Source organism: Phyllobates terribilis, unplaced genomic scaffold (assembly GCF_046119375.1).
Source record: "Phyllobates terribilis strain yellow unplaced genomic scaffold, ASM4611937v1 Scaffold_11__3_contigs__length_659146591, whole genome shotgun sequence".
Lineage (NCBI taxonomy): Eukaryota > Metazoa > Chordata > Amphibia > Anura > Dendrobatidae > Phyllobates > Phyllobates terribilis.
The window spans coordinates 576,928,172-576,944,191 of NW_027362771.1; the positions used below are offsets into that span (position 1 = coordinate 576,928,172).

At 46.8% G+C, this 16,020-nt stretch overlaps 1 protein-coding gene across 4 annotated transcripts in view; it reads right to left on the reverse strand.

The window, feature by feature from the left end:
* The window catches only part of LOC141166956 (beta-1,3-galactosyltransferase 2-like), a 346,293-nt gene that overhangs the window by 103,444 nt on the left and 226,829 nt on the right, over positions 1-16,020 (reverse strand). The window contains exon 1 of one of the 4 annotated variants that reach the window (XM_073654194.1): positions 14,463-14,617. The exons of the other annotated variants lie outside the window; for them this stretch is intronic. The gene's annotated coding sequence lies outside the window, so the exon portion shown is untranslated. Of the gene's footprint in view, positions 1-14,462; positions 14,618-16,020 lie in introns of those variants that run through there. 4 annotated transcript variants of the gene reach the window in all.

The window sequence follows — 16,020 nt, forward strand, 5'->3', positions numbered from 1 at the left end:
AGATGGCGAGAAGATGTGGGTGTTTGTTGTGGCACAATTTCAGCTAGCCCACGGCCTCTGCCTCGTCCTCTGCATGCACCATCATCACCATCACATCCACTTCCCCGTCCCTTGCCCCGTGCCTTGTCCATTTTAAATGGAGGACTATATTTTCCACGTTCACTACAAATGGTTGGATTTGAACCGCAGTGATATGTGATATGTGTGATGGAAAATCACAGTTTTAAATAGCTGGCCTGTAGGTAACTATTTTTAACAGCGAACTGGTGTCAATAACTTCGCTAACACACTGCAACAAAATTTCAATGGAGGCCAGAAATGGCAGAATTTTCAGCGCACTTATATGTGATCCGTGTGATGGACAAACCACAGTTTTAAATAGATGGATTTTTAGTGCTGTAATATGGAAAGGACCTGGCTGTATTCTGCAGTGCCAACAAGCAAATGGATTGCTTCTTAAGCAAATAATCAGGATTAAGATCCAAAAAAAAATTATTCCTGATTAGTGTTGAGCCACCCCCGTAGTGTTCGAGTTCGGTTCGGTTCGTCGAACTGTTCGTCGAACACCTTCGAACACCGTTAAAACCAATGGCAGGAAAACAAAAACACATAGAAACACATAGAAAACACCTTCAAAGGTGTCCAAAAGCTGACAAACTGCTCAGAAGACACAACTAACACATGGAAAAGTGACAAGTACATATAGTCATGCGAAAAGAAAAGAGGTGGAGGAGTAAAAGGAGGGGGAGACACAGATATAGGCATGTCATGCCCTTCTAAAATCCAAAAAGTGAGAAGCCGACACGGCCAGTCCGCTCCTGCCCGTGCCACCTCCGTGTCGCCGGGTTTGTGCCAGAGCCGCGGTGAACCCTGACGGACAGCCCCCCCCTCCCAATACTGGTGCCTGTCCGCTGGTGGGTCGAGCGAGCCCCCCTGTGGTGGAGGCAGCTCTAAGCTTTTTAATTTAAATTGTCTCTCTAATTTGAATGAATACACTTCAAATCCATTTACAAGGATCTATTGGAGGGCAAGTCTCATGCCCGCAGCCGCGTAATTCCAGCTCCAGTAGCGTCCACTAAAGCTGCTGCAGTTAAAAAGCTTTTATAAGGATCGAGCTCGGCTGTCCACCGCAAGGCATCCTACTGCCAGTCCCAGCCCCTATGCCTTGGGGTGCCTCCTGATGCTCTTCACTGAGTATCCCGTGGTCCCGAAGCATTTCCTTTGAAAAAATTAAGTGTCCAAACTACAGGTGGTGTAGCTTGCTTAACAGCCGGGATAATCCGCTGACTAGCAGACACTGCTACTAGGCACAAAGTATTTCCTGGGCTAGATGCAGTTAAAAATTTGTAATTAGATACTCTTGTTGGATGCTGAGAAAGCATTCCATAGAGTCTCCTGGCACGCCATATATGATTCTCTTAAAAAGCTTGGGGTAGGGGTCTAGGGGACCCTTTTATAGCCAAAATCACGGCCCTGTATCGCAATACGTCACCTAGGCTGAAGATAAATGGAACTGTAGCACCCTGAGGGCTCGGTTGCTACAGAGGTATTGCACCTCACCCAGAGGTGTGATATCTCACTCTCAGGTAAGGATGGAGTGTGGATCAGGACCCGACACCTGCATGCATTACACCAAATTGCCGTGGGGCAGGGCGACCAATATGCCCCTGAGATGGGCACGACAGTCCCTGTCCCTGGCTGGAGTGGGGGGAGGGAACACTGAGGAAGGGGAACCCTGTAGTGCAGGAGCAGGGAGGAAGCAGTTCCTGGGTGCATTGAGAAGGGAGTATAAAAGGTGGGCACCATCTTAGTTCAGTGCAGAGAAGTCTGAGCAGAAGTGACAGGGAGCAGGGGCTCTGCATGAGCTCTGCTCCGGAGGCGGGCCTAGTAACAGAGGCCCAGGCCTGGAAGATGGAGAAGGAAGGAAGAGGAGCGGAGAAGGCTCCAGGAACGAGGAACGAAGGGATCCCAGGGGTGCGGACGGGTGAGTCGCCACCGCACGCCCGAATCCACCTGCGTGGAGGGGTCAGGCCAAAGGGGGAGACCGGTCCCCGAAACTAGTGGAGGCAGGAAACGACCCTCAGCTAGAAACCGGAGGCTGTGACAATTTATGTGGCGCAGCCCCTCGCTACACCCGCTAGGAAGGCACCACATAGGGTCAGGGAAACTGGCGCCAAGTTTACCAAGAGGAGGCCTGAGGCAGCCGGACAGAAGGGTTGGTAAGAAAGGCCAGACAAAGGACACACAAAGGGGGTCCTGTGAAGCGCTCCAAAGTTATCTGGGAGTTGTCTGAGCCCCTCACCTGGTGAGCACAGTACGACGTGGGCAGCCGTTACCTGCAGACGTGGTCTGGATAATAAGAACTGTGAGTAAAGGCCCTGGACTGCATCACTGACTCCGTGTCGTTACTGCTGCTGCCCTGCACCATCACCCCCATCTTCCGCATACACTGCCCTGAGGCTATACTTCTCCCGTGGGGAGTTATGCTACGCTCTGCTGCACCCACAACACCAGCCTCAGCGGTCTGCCCTGCAGCGGCGGTTCACTCTGACCGCAATCCACGGGTGGCGTAGTCGGACATTTAAACATCAAAACCACATAAATAGTTCCGCCACTGGTTTGACCGCCCTGAGCCACGGAACCGGGTCGCCGCCACGGAGACTACAACCACCAGCATCCACCAAAAAGGGTCCGGCTCCGGGTGTCCCAAGGCCCAGGGGGTGCATCAGAACATTTTCATCACCTTTCACAATCATCAATGGGACAAGGCAGGGATGTCCTCTGTCCCCTCTCTTATACATCCTAGTGACGGAGCACCTGCTCTCATCAATTCGCCATAACCCCAATATTAGGTGGATTGAGGTGGGAGGCACCGAGTACAAGTGCTCTCTATTTGCTGATGATGTCCTAGTATATATCACTCAATCACATATATCCATCCATGCTGTTATGGCTGAAATAGATCACTTTGTTACATAGTCAAATTTTAAAATAAATGCAGCGAAGTCTGAGGCCCTCGATGTCTCCCTCCCCAAATCCATACAGGATTCCATCCAGTCCAACTTTCCCTTTGCCTGGCCCTCACAGGGTATCAAATACTTAGGAATTCCTATTCATAGAGACCTCTCCCATCTATGTTATCTTAATTTTGGGCCCTTTATTGAACAACTCCATACAGACCACGGTTGGCAAGTTAGAACTGTAAGATTCACTACGTGAACCACTGGTGTTTTGTGGAAAAGCACATGTAAACTGTGTTCCAAATTATTATGCAAAAAGTGTTTAGGAGTGATAAGGGAAGAATTTGTTTGTTTGTCAGTTAAACTCATTGATGGTGATGTGTGTCTGGGTTCTTTATATCACTGTAAGCAATTGCAGACACCTGTGCTAATTAGTTTGGCAGGTGTGTCCAATGAAAGGCAAGACTACTTAAGAAGGCTGTCCCACATTATTAAGCAGCCTACATTTTCTGCCAAAATGGGAAAGAAAAAGGATGTGTCGGCTGCTGAGAAGGAACAAATTGTGGAGTGTTTAGGTCAAGGCATGACTACAATCAACATTGTGCGATGATCAGGATGAAGTGTCTTGGCAATCAAGAAGTATGTAGCTGATTCACAGTACACACGTGTGCGTGCTGATAAGGGCAAATTGAGGACTCTTTCCTACAGGCAATTACGTCAGGTTAAAAGAGCAGCGGCAAAAAAGCCTTGTCATAGCAGCAGACAAGTTTTTGAAGCTGCTGGTGCCTCCAACGTCCCCCGAACAACAAGATGCAGGGTCCTTCAGAGGTTTGCAGCTGTGCATACCCCATCCTGTCGACCTCCTCTATCCACTTCACACAAGCAGAAACGGCTCCAGTGGGCCAACCATTACATGAAGACTGATTTCCAAACTGTTTTGTTCATGGATGAGTGCCGTGCAACGCTCGATGGTCCAGATGGATGGAGTGGAGGATGGCTGGTTGATGGACACCCCACGCAAACACGGCTACAGCGCCAACAAGGAGGAGGTGGAGTAATGCTTTGGGCTGTAATCATGGGGAGAGAGATTGTCAGCCCCTTTAGGATCCCTGAAGGGGTAAAGATGAACTCCATAATGTATGTGGAGTTTCTCAAACAGCACTTCCTGCCCTGGTTCAAGAAGAAGAACCGTGTATTCCACACCAAGATCATTTTTATGCATGATAATGCACCATCTCATGCTGCACATAAAACATCTGCATCTCTGACTGATATGGGCATAAAAGGGGACAAACTTATGGTGTGACCCCCATGCTCCCCTGACCTCTACCCCATTCAGAACCTCTGGAGCATCATCAAAAGGAGTGTCTATGATGGCGGGAGGCAGTTCACATCTAAGCAACAGCTCTGGGAGGGTATTCTGTCCTCATGCAAAACAATTGAAGCAGAAACCATCCAAAACCTGACAAATTCAATGGACGAGAGAGTTCAGAAGCTCCTTTCGAACAAGGGGTCCTATGTGAAAATGTAACATCACCTAGAATAAAGTTTTGAGTTGAAAACTGTTTGATTTCAGTTTCTAATAACCTGCTAATGCTTATAATTTCAAAAATGACCATTTTTTTGGTCTTTATTAAAATGAAAAGGTTGATCGAAAAGTTTGGGGAATCTAAGAGTGTGGCAACCCAGTAGTCAGGATTACTTCGAATTCTGACAATATGAGGGTCATGTTGCATGTAGTGCAGCAAGAAGGCACTTATGTGTCTTTCGCATATCGGAGCCCCAAAATTATTTTCCGGGCTAGATGCAGCTAAAAATTATTATTAATTTTAAATCTGGTGGAGCTTAGTATAGATGGCCTAATAGAATCAGTGCTGCACACTGCTACAAAGCCCAAATTATTTTCCAGCCAAGGTACAGATAAACATGATTAGTAATTTTAAATCTGGTGGAGCTTAGTATAGATGGCCTAATAGAATCAGTACTGCACACTGCTACAAAGCCCAAATTATTTTCCAGCCAAGATACAGATAAACATGATTAGTAATTTTAAATCTGGTGGAGCTTATTATAGATGGCCTAATAGAATCAGTGCTGCACACTGCTACAAAGCCCAAATTATTTTCCAGCCAAGATACAGATAAACATGATTAGTAATTTGAAAGCTTAAAACGGTTGGTGAGGTGATTTTAACCAATCATCAAGCTTTTACTCTCCCCAGGATGGCACAGGGGTAGAAAAGTCGTTTCGGATCCATGATTTGTTCATCTTTATGAACGTGAGTCTGTCTACATTATCAGTGGAGAGCCGCGTGCGCTTATCTGTCAGCACACCACCAGCAGCGCTGAACACACGTTCAGATAGAACGCTGGCTGCGGGGCATGACAAGATCTCCAAGGCGTAAGTGGCTAGCTCCGGCCATTTATCCAGATTGGAAGCCCAGTGACACAGTCATGGCTTCAATGTTTACTTGGAGATACTCCTGTACCATCATCTCTAGGCGTTGACTATGTGTCAGACTTCTTGTCTCCTGTGGCCTTGCAAAGGATGGGCTAAAAAAGTGGTGAAATGATTCCGCAAAATTGATGTTACCAGCAGATACTGTGGTTCTGTTACGGTTTGAGTGCTGAACACTCGACGGTCCCACGGTTGGCAAGCTGGAACTGTGAGATTCACTACGTGCACCACTGGTGTTTTGTGGAAAAGCACATGTAAGATTCTGCAACAGTCTCTGCTGATACTCCTGCATGCGTGCATCCCTTTCTATGGCAGGAATAATTTCTGCAAATTTACTTTTGTACCGGGGATCTAACAGTGTGGCAACCCAGTAGTCAGGATTATTTCTAATTCTCACAATTCGAGGGTCATGTTGCAGGTAGAGCAGCAAGAAGGCACTCATGTGTGTTGCGCATCCAGGAGCACCAAGTCCCTGTTGTGTTGGTGGCGAGGTAACAATCATGCTTCCTTCCTCTGTCCTCTCCCCCCAACCTCGCACAACAGAAATGTGATCAAGGTCTCCCTCATCTGATGAGTCTTCCATCAGTTCGTCCTCCACTTCTTCCTGGGCTCCTGCACCTTCCTCACTAGTTTGGCTGCTACCATGCGCCCTGGTAAAACCATCTCCCCCACCCTCACATGCCTGCCGCCTTGGTGCTGCCGACCGTCTGGACCTTGCAGATGTTAGCCCTTCCGCATACAACTCCTCCTCCTCTACTTCCTCCACCTCCTCTTGTGCCACCACCTGACTCCGAATTCTGTTTAACATGTGCTCCAGCATGTAAATCACCGGAATAGTCATGCTGATAATGGCATCGTCAGCACTAGACATCTTCGTCGCCATTTCAAAACTGTGCAGAGGGGTGCATAGGTCCCTGATCTGAGACCACTCCTCCAGCGTGATTTGCCCCACCTCTGGATCTCGTTGGCCCAGGCTATACGTCAGAACGTATTGCACCAGGGCTTGTCGGTGCTGCCAGTCGCTGCAACATGTGCAGAGTTGAATTCCACCGGGTAGGCACATCGCATTTTAGCCGGTGAAGTGGCAGGCCCAACGACTTCTGTAGAGATGTAAGTCGCTGAGCTGCGGGATGCGAACGGCGGAAGTGAGCACACAGCGACCGTGCCCTCTGAAGAAGGCCATCTAGTCCGGGATAGTGGGCTAAAAATTGCTGGACAACCAGGCTCAACAAGTGAGCCATACAAGGCACGTGTGTGACATTGCCCCGGCGAAGGGCCGCACCCAGGTTTGCAGCATTGTCGCACACGGCCTTCCCTGGTTTCATGTCCAGTAGAGACAACCATTCATGAAATTGGTTCTCCAGAGCTGACCACAACTCCTCAGCTGTGTGACTCACATTTCCCAGACATTTCAAAGTAAAAACCGCCTGATGACTGGAGAAGAGCAAATGTTGTTCCTATCTTCAAAAAGGGGAAGAAGGTGGACCCAGGGAAATATAGGCCGGTGAGTCTGACTTCTATACCAGGAAAGATCTTTGAACAAATTATTAAACAACATGTATGTAAGTACATGGATAAGAATGAAGTGATTAACCAGAGTCAGCATGGGTTTGTAACTAACAAGTCATGTCAGACTAACTTAATTTCCTTCTATGACAGAATCACTGACTGGGTGGATCAGGGAAATGCTGTAGATATAGTATATCTTGACTTCAGCAAAGCATTTGACAAAGTATCTCACACCATACTTATTGAAAAAATGACCAAGTATGCAATGGACCAGGCAACTGTTAGGTGGATTCATAACTGGCTTAGTGATTGGACTCAAAGGGTGGTTGTAAATGGCTTCACATCCAGCTGGATGAATGTCTCAAGTGGGGTACCACAGGGCTCCGTCCTGGGACCTGTATTGTTCAACATCTTTATCAATGATTTAGATGAAGGAATTGAGGGTAAACTGATTAAATTTGCTGATGATACAAAGCTAAGAGGGATAGCTAATACTAGAGAAGAGAGAGAGAGGATTCAAAAAGACCTAAATAAACTGGAGCAGTGGGCAGCAACCAACAGAATGGTTTTTAACAGGGAAAAATGCAAAGTACTACATCTGGGCAATAAAAATGAAAAAAGCATATACAGAATGGGAGGAATAGAGCTAAGCAACAGTACATGTGAAAAAGACTTAGGTATACTAATAGATCATAGACTGAACATGAGTCAACAGTGTGATGCAGCAGCAAAAAAGGCAAATACAATTCTGGGATGTATTAACAGAAGCATACAGTCTAGATCACGTGAAGTCATTATCGGTCTTTACTCCTCTTTGGTCAGACCTCATATGGAATACTGTGTAGAGTTTTGGGCACCACATTTTAAAAAAGACATAGACAAACTGGAGCAAGTTCAGAGAAGAGCGACCAGAATGGTGACTGGTCTGCAAACCATGTCCTATGAGGAACGGTTGCAGGATTTGGGAATGTTTAGCTTGCAAAAAATAAGACTGAGAGGAGACTTAATAGCTGTCTACAAATATGTCAAGGGCTGTCACATTGTAGAAGGATCATCTTTATTCTCATTTGCACAAGGAAAGACTAGAAGCAATGGGATAAAACTAAATGGGAGGAGACACAGATTAGATATTAGAAAAAACTTTTTGACAGTTAGGGTGATTAATGAGTGGAACAGGCTGCCACGAGAGGTGGTGAGTTTCCCTTCAATGGACGTCTTCAAACAGAGGCTGGACAGACATCTGTCTGAGATGATCTAGTGAATCCTGCTTTGAGCAGGGGGTTGGACCAGATGACCCAGGAGGTCCCTTCCAACTCTACCATTCTATGATTCTATGATTCTATGATTCTATGATTACGTTGAGCCCTACTGCCAGCATAGTAAGGAGGTGTGCAGGATCCCTTCTGCGCAGTTAGAAAGCTTGTGGCATGACCAGACAGGCTTTGGGTGCAGGTGGAGGACCGAGAGGAGGTTGAGGAGGCAGAAGCAGTGGAGGAACTTTGAGATAAAGAGGATTGACGCACAACTCGTGGGGACGGCAAGACTTGGACAGCAGCCCCTTGTCCTGCTGTCACCATAGTTACCCAGTGCCCAGTCAGCGACATGTAACGCCCCTGTCCATGCCTACTCGTCCAAGTGTCTGTGGTGAAATGCACCCTGTCACACACAGAGTTTCTCAAAGAAGCGGTGATGTTGTGTGCGACATGCTGGTGGAGCGCAGGCACACCTTTCTTTGAGAAGTAGTGCCGACTGGGCATCTGGTACTGGGGCACTGCGACGGACATAAGGTCTCCAAAATCCTCTGTGTCCACCAGGCGGAAAGGCAGCATTTCTGTAGCCAAGAGCTTGCAGATGGTGAAATTCAACCTCTTATCTTTCTCATGGCTAGGAGGAAATGGTCTTTTACTTGTCCACATCTTAGGGACCGAGGGCTGGCTATTGTGCTTAGACGGGGTTAATAAGGGTGTCCCCGGCAAACTGCCGGTCTGTGAGGAAGATGCAGGCGGACATGTTAGGTTGCCTTGATCCAAATGTGGTGCTATCGATGTCGGACAGCGCTCAACACCAGCTGGTGTTACCACCTCCAAAGAAAATGATGACCTGCCAATCACGCTGGCTGTTGCGGGTAAAGAGGTGGCAGGTCTGCGCCCCAAAACAGGTGTGACTGCTGTCCCCCCAGTCACAGAGGATGAAGAGGCCGCGGATGCACAAGATATGGCAGACGGTGGTTGGCCCGGCCGGCTAGGCCGCATTGTAGCACAGTGAGCTTCCCACTGCAACTTATGCTTCATGTCCATGTGCCGGTTCATGCATGAAGTACTCAAACTATGTATTTTTTGGCCTCTACTTAGCTTTTGCTGACAAATGTTACAGATAACACGAGTTGGGTCATCTTTATCGATCTGAAAAAATGCCCAGGCTATGCAAGGCTTAGCACCCATGTGACCTGAAGAGCCAGCACGACTTGTGGTGAGAGGCAGAGTTGTGTTTGAGGATGCAGTTGTTGACGTGCTTCCAGTACTACGTCTCTGTCCAGGAAGGCGCAACCTGACCTCGTCGTCACTAGCATCCTCCTCCACCTCCTCTGCTGACCTCATCGACTGGCTGACTGTGGGTTGACAGTAAGTGGGATCTCCAACCTCATCATCATCACCCTGTGCGTTATCACACCCGTCGTCCTCAGAGCCAACCTGTTCCTGCCCTGACAAAAAACTAAAGTTGTCGCTCCAATCAGGTATTTGAGTCTCATCATCATCTTCCTCATTGTCTCCACCAACAGGTGTTACAGTTTGGGAATGAGGGTCTACATTATGGTCAGAACCTTCTGCGTCTGGTCCTGGATCCGACTCATAAAGATTCTGGGCATCAGTGCAGATCATTTCCTCGTCTGGATTCACAGAAGCGCTGGAGTCGACCTCTGATTTCCAGGCTATAGTATGAGTAAACAGCTCTGCAGACTCAACCATCTGTTCTACCTCATACTCAGACGGGCAGCTGGAGATTTGGGAGCTGTGAGGAAGCAAGTGCGATTGGGGTGACACCTCTGAGGACTGGAGTATTTGTGATGTTGAAGTTGATGTGGAGGAGAGCCCACTTAAAGGAACACTTGATATCCGTTGAAGCACCTGCTGTTTTTGTGCCTCATCTGGAATTTGTAGTGATTGGCGTGGCCGTAAGAAAGGGATCTTATCACATTGTCCGCTAAAAGAAGTAGACATTTTAGTTTGGCTGGAAGATGGTCTTTCTTCTGCAGATGTTACTGTTACTTTAACACCTACCCCACGGACACAACCTTTTGTCCCCTTCCCAACACGCCTATTCCCCTTTCCACCAGCAGCAGGCCTTTTTCCACTCATTTTGGTGGTTAACTAATTCACAGCTCTGGAGTTGCTTGCACAAAAAATCAATGGATGGGAACCGAGCAGAGCTGAGTGGCCAAACTGTGGTATTAGGCCAAAACTATTGGCTGGGTTAGATGCAGAAAAAAATTATATTCAATTTGCAACCTGATTGAGGTCAGTATAGATGGACTAATAGAACAAGTCCCACACACAGCTAGAAGCCCAAATATTTTTTCAGAGGTAGATGCAGACAAAAAATTATTTTGAATTTGCAACGTGATGGAGGTCAGTATAGATGGACTAATAGAACAAGTCCCACACACTGCTAGAAGGCCAAATATTTTTTCAGAGCTAGATGCAGAAAAAAATTATATTCAGTTTGCAACCTGAAGGAGGTCAGTATAGATGGACTAATAGAACAAGTCCCACACACTGCTAGAAGCCAAATATTTTTTCAGAGCTAGATGCAGAAAAAAATTATATTCAGTTTGCAACCTGATGGAGGTCAATATAGATGGTCTAATAGAATGATGCTATGCCCAAAAGATTTTACTTCACTAGGTGCAGTAAAAAAATTGGTATTCTATACACAGGTGGTATATCTTGCAACACAGATAGGCTACTCCACTGACTAACACACTCTGCAATAGGCCAAAAAGGATTAGCTTTGCTAGATTCAGCCAAATGCTGTGAAAAAAACTTGCACAGCACTGGCACAGACCTGCCTGGCAAAAACTGATAGGAACTGATGTAACCTAGTCCTGAAAAGGACTGCAATTACAATTAGTCTTTACTCCCACAATCTATCTATTTAAGAGCACAGACCTGCCTGAAAAAAGTCGTAGGAAATGCTGTAACCTAGTCCTTAAAAGGACTGCAATCACAACTATTCCCTACTCCCAAGCTATCTGTAGATTTGTGCGAAAATTGGCTTGAAATTAACAAGGTATAGCGCACACAGCAACAGCGGTGCCGTCTAACATGCAGCTGCAGCAGTGAGAAAATGGTGGCGACGGGGAAAATGGCTTGGTCTTATAGGGCAAGGACATGTGACATACACTGCCAATGACACATGCCCTTGCTTGTGTGAAAAAAAGCACTTCGCTCCGTGTGTGCACTGCTGATAGGCTGACAGATTGCACCTCCCCACTGTAAATGCGGGAAAGAGAAAAAAAAATGGAGATCTTCATTATTCCTGCAGAGATCCATCCCCTGCCCCTCCCCCCGCCCCGCTGTACACTCAAACTGCGTATTAACATTAATTTTCATCATTACTGAGAAAAAATCCAGTTATGGTTTTGGTGCACGAACAGTTATCGAACATAACCTCGAACAGCCGAATTTTTCTCAAATCGTTCGTGTTCGCCGAACGGCTCGAACACCGCCCAAAACAGCTCGAATTTGAGATTGGCGAACAGTTCGAGTCGAACAACGCTCATCTCTATTCCTGATCCCTGATACCTGGGGCTATTTCTAGAAATATCTGTAAAAGCACCAGCAGCAGACAGAACTGGAATGGACCCTCTTGCTATATGTGACTCGCCCCCTGGGCCGTGGGGCACGCGAGACCGGGCAATAGGGGGACGCTGGGAGTAGTAGTGGCAACCCGGTCCCGCGGCTCAGGGTGGTCAGGCCAATGGTAGTCTGCTACGTGATGTTGATAATGTCCGACTACGCCACCCATGGATTTGCGGTCATTAGGTACCGCCGCTGCAAGGCAGACCGCTGGGGCTGATGAGGTGTGCAGCTGAGATGGTGTGACTCCCCACGGGAAGAGTGCAGCCCCAGGGCAGTGTAGTGGATGGTGGGAGTGATGGTGGTGAGAGTCCCAGTACCGGTAGTGCTGGAGGCGCGAAGGAGCACACAGACAACAAGTCACAGTCCGGGGTCTTTACTCACAGTTCATTTGTTCCGGGTCACTTCTGTACAGGTAGTGACCGCCCGAGCCGTGCTGCGTCCACCAGTTGTGGGGCTCGGTCAACTCCCAGGCAGTTCAGAGCATGGCACAGGACCCCCTTTAATCCTTTCTCTGGCCTGCCTCACCAGTGACCCACTTTTGTCCAGATGCCGCGGACTTGTGCGGTTAAACGTGGGCCCCGTCCTCCGCTGTCCTATATGGTGCCTTCCTAGCAGGTTTGATGAGGTGTCGCACCAATAGATGATCACGACGACCGCTCTTTGGCTAAGGGTTGTTTCTCCTCCACCAACTTGGGATCCGGTACCCTTCATCTGCCTGACCCTGCACCCTGGATTCTCGTGGGTTCTTAGGGTCCCTTCCACCTTCTTGTTCCTGAGCCCTTCTGTTTCTCTGTCTCTCCTTCTCTTTCTCTGTTCCTTTCTGTTCCTTTCTGTTCCGTTCTCTTGGAGCTGAGATGAGCCAAAATCTCAGCTCCCCTTCTCCTCCTCCTCGGCCTCTCACTAGGCCCTCCTGGAGTAGAGCTCCTACAGAGCCTCTACTCCCTGTCTTCTCCTCTGGCTGAACTGACCCAGAACTAAGATGGTGCCCACCTTTTATACCTCCCTCTGACCATGAGCCCAAGTGACCAGCAACCAATGAGCTCCTTCCTACGCTCAGGAACCAACCCCTATCTGCCCCTACAGCACTGGGTGTTCCACCCCCCTCCCCACTCCAGGCAGGGACATAGTCGGTCGTGCCTGCACTTCTGTCTAGTGGGAGCACCGTTGAGCTGTCCCTCGGAAATGGGGTGTGTGTGCTGTATGCAGCTAACTGAGCCCTGGTCCATACTCCATCCTTACCCGGGAGTGGAATATCACACCTCTGGCAGAGGTGCAATACCCCTGTAGCGGCCGAGCCCTCGGGGCGCTACATATGCACTGCAGTCTGCCACATACACTGCCTGCCTAGCACTGATATCTATGCAGCTGGATTAGTCCTCAGAAGAAGTGTTAGTTCAGATGAATATGTGTATAATACATGCTGGTATACCTACACTAACTAAGAGACAAGCAAATCTCTCCCTAGCTCAGCAGCACCTCTCCCTAGACTGCCTGATTCCAGAGTGACTGTGACGAGCATGGTGGTGCCAGGTCTGATAAAGACCTGATGACCCTCTGCTGCCAGCCAATCACTGTAATGCCACAACCAACATGGCTGTGGCATTACAGTGTGTCGCAGACAATCCCTGAATGTTCATTGGCTCTCTAAAGAGCACCAAACATGCTGGGAGGGGACCCGAGCTCCCGCCGAGCAACCTCGGGAATACTCAGCGAGCGCTGAGCATCTCGAGCAGTGAGATGCTCGGGCAAGTACCGAGCAGTAGTGAGCAGGCTCGCTCATCACTATGGGTCATGGCTGGGTTTTTCAGCATGACCCGATATACACGGCCAGGGCAACTAATGAGTGGCTCCGTAAGAAGCATTTCAAGGTCCTGGAGTAGCCTAGCCAGTCTCCAGACCTGAATCCAAGAGAAAAATCTTTGTCGGAAGCTGAAATTCAATGTTGCCCAGAGACAGCCCCAAAACCTCAAAGATCTGGAGAAGATCTGTATGGAGGAGTGGTCCAAAATCCCTGCTGCAGTGTGTGCGAACCTGGTCAAGAACTACAGGAAACGTCTGACCTCTGTAATTGCAAACAAAGGTTTCTGTACCAAATATTAAGTTCTGTTTTTCTAATGTATCAGATACTCATTTCATGAAATAAAATGCAATTTAATTATTTAAAAATCATGCAATAATATTTTCTGGATTTTTTTAACGATTCTGTCAATCACAATTGAAGTGTATCTACGATAAAAATTACAGACCTCTTCATTCTTTGTAGGTGGGAAAACTTGCAAAATCGGCAGTGTATCAAATACTTATTTTCCCCACTATATCTATCTAGATGAGGCTATTCATGCCTAAATATGACCAAACAATTGCTCAATTCACAAGACAGCCATCTTTAATAGACTTTTGACTGATGGAGCAGATTTGCATTCTTCAGAAATGATTATTTTTAGTACCATAGACATAATATAACAATAAAGAATAGAGCTCTACAAATACAACAGCTCAAAACAAGAACTACTCAAATTCAGGAATACAAATTGTTAAGATCTGAACTGGAATATCTTACAGCTACTATCATTGTATGGACAGTAATAACGGGTCTATTCTCCCAGTGATAAAGACAAGGTGGTGGTCAGTGTTCATATTTCTCCATGATATCATTAGTAGAGACAGTTCTCCTTACTTCAGAGGTCGTCGTTCTGTGTCACTGAGTTTCTTAAAGATGCTTGCTCTTCTCCAATGTTGTCAATCTGTGAGGACTCTTTCAAATCTGCAGATCTGCTCATCACTTCCAATAAGAAGTGAATGACCATGATGACAGAAGATGAAATGCAGAAAATAATTCAAAGATAATGGGTGGAACCTGGTGAGAAGATTCTCCACCTTCATTAGTAAAATTTGTAACAATAAAATTCATCACTTTGCATACCTATAATTGCAGAAGATTAAAGACTTACGAAAGTAAACCAACTAGTTTTGTCTTTCCAGTTTTATGTATTGCACAATACTGAGTCACAACTGATAAATAAAACATACACCACAATATCATAAATTCTTTTGAGGTCATTAATCAAAATATATTAAAAAGGAAAGCTTTATTACCCTCTTCTAGCCAATGTTTACTGTTGCACTTTTGTTTTTATCTCTCATTCTAAGAGCCATAACTTTTTTTTTCCTTTAAACATTACCAAACTATGATTTTTTTTTGTGTCACAAGTTGAAGCTTTGAATGACCCTATTCATTTTACCATTTTTGTAATGCACTTGATGTAAATACTTTTATGACAAAAAAATGACAAAAGTATTCTCGGAATGATACCTTTGAATTACACATGTAATGCACTTGAATTTTTTTCCTATTTATAAGTTGTTGGAAGCCAACATGGACAATGTATGTATCATAAGAACACTGAACTCACAATTGAATCCATGAGCCCTGGATAACACCAAAGGCCGACATCAAAGAGATAGACCATGAGCTGTAATGTTGTTGGCCCTAAAACCTAAGAGGCATGAAGACAGTTGTGTGTCCTGTGGTGTGGTGCCTTTTGTTCTGTTGATAGAGTAAAGAGAGCACCTGGATGGGGAGATGGACATCTTGTCTGGCCTCTTGGAAGGTACATAACCCATGTGTGGTGTTTTGATTATAAACCATTGTTCTTGATGGACATCTTGTCTCCAACCCAAATGGTGCTGAACCTGTCCTCAGACCGTTTGCTATAAAGACTTTTTGTCTATATATAAGGACGCCATCTGCAGGAAGATGAGGACCTTTTCAATCACGTTTGACCCTCTGATCCATTATGGACCTAAGAGTGCCACCTTTAGGATAGAGTCAACATCAGCAGCCATGTGCATGTTTCTGGAGTACTTGAAAGACTTTGACCTGATCGGATGGTACCATTATTTGGAGGTGTTACAGGAATGGGCAATGTATGGGCCATGTCTGACTGTGTGACTGATATAAAGGTAGCACACCAAGCTAGTTAGGCATTCTTACAAGATTTCTCCCGTGCATCCCCCCTAATCTGGAACTCTCTACCCCAACATATCAGACTCTCGCCTACCATGGAAATCTTCAAAAGGAATCTGAAGACCCACCTCTTCCGACAAGCCTACAACCTGCAGCAACCCTCGCTCCACCATACCACTCCATGACCAGCTCTACCCTTACCTACTGTATCCTCACCCATCCCTTGAAGATTGTGAGCCCTCGCGGCCAGGGTCTTCGCTCCTCCTGT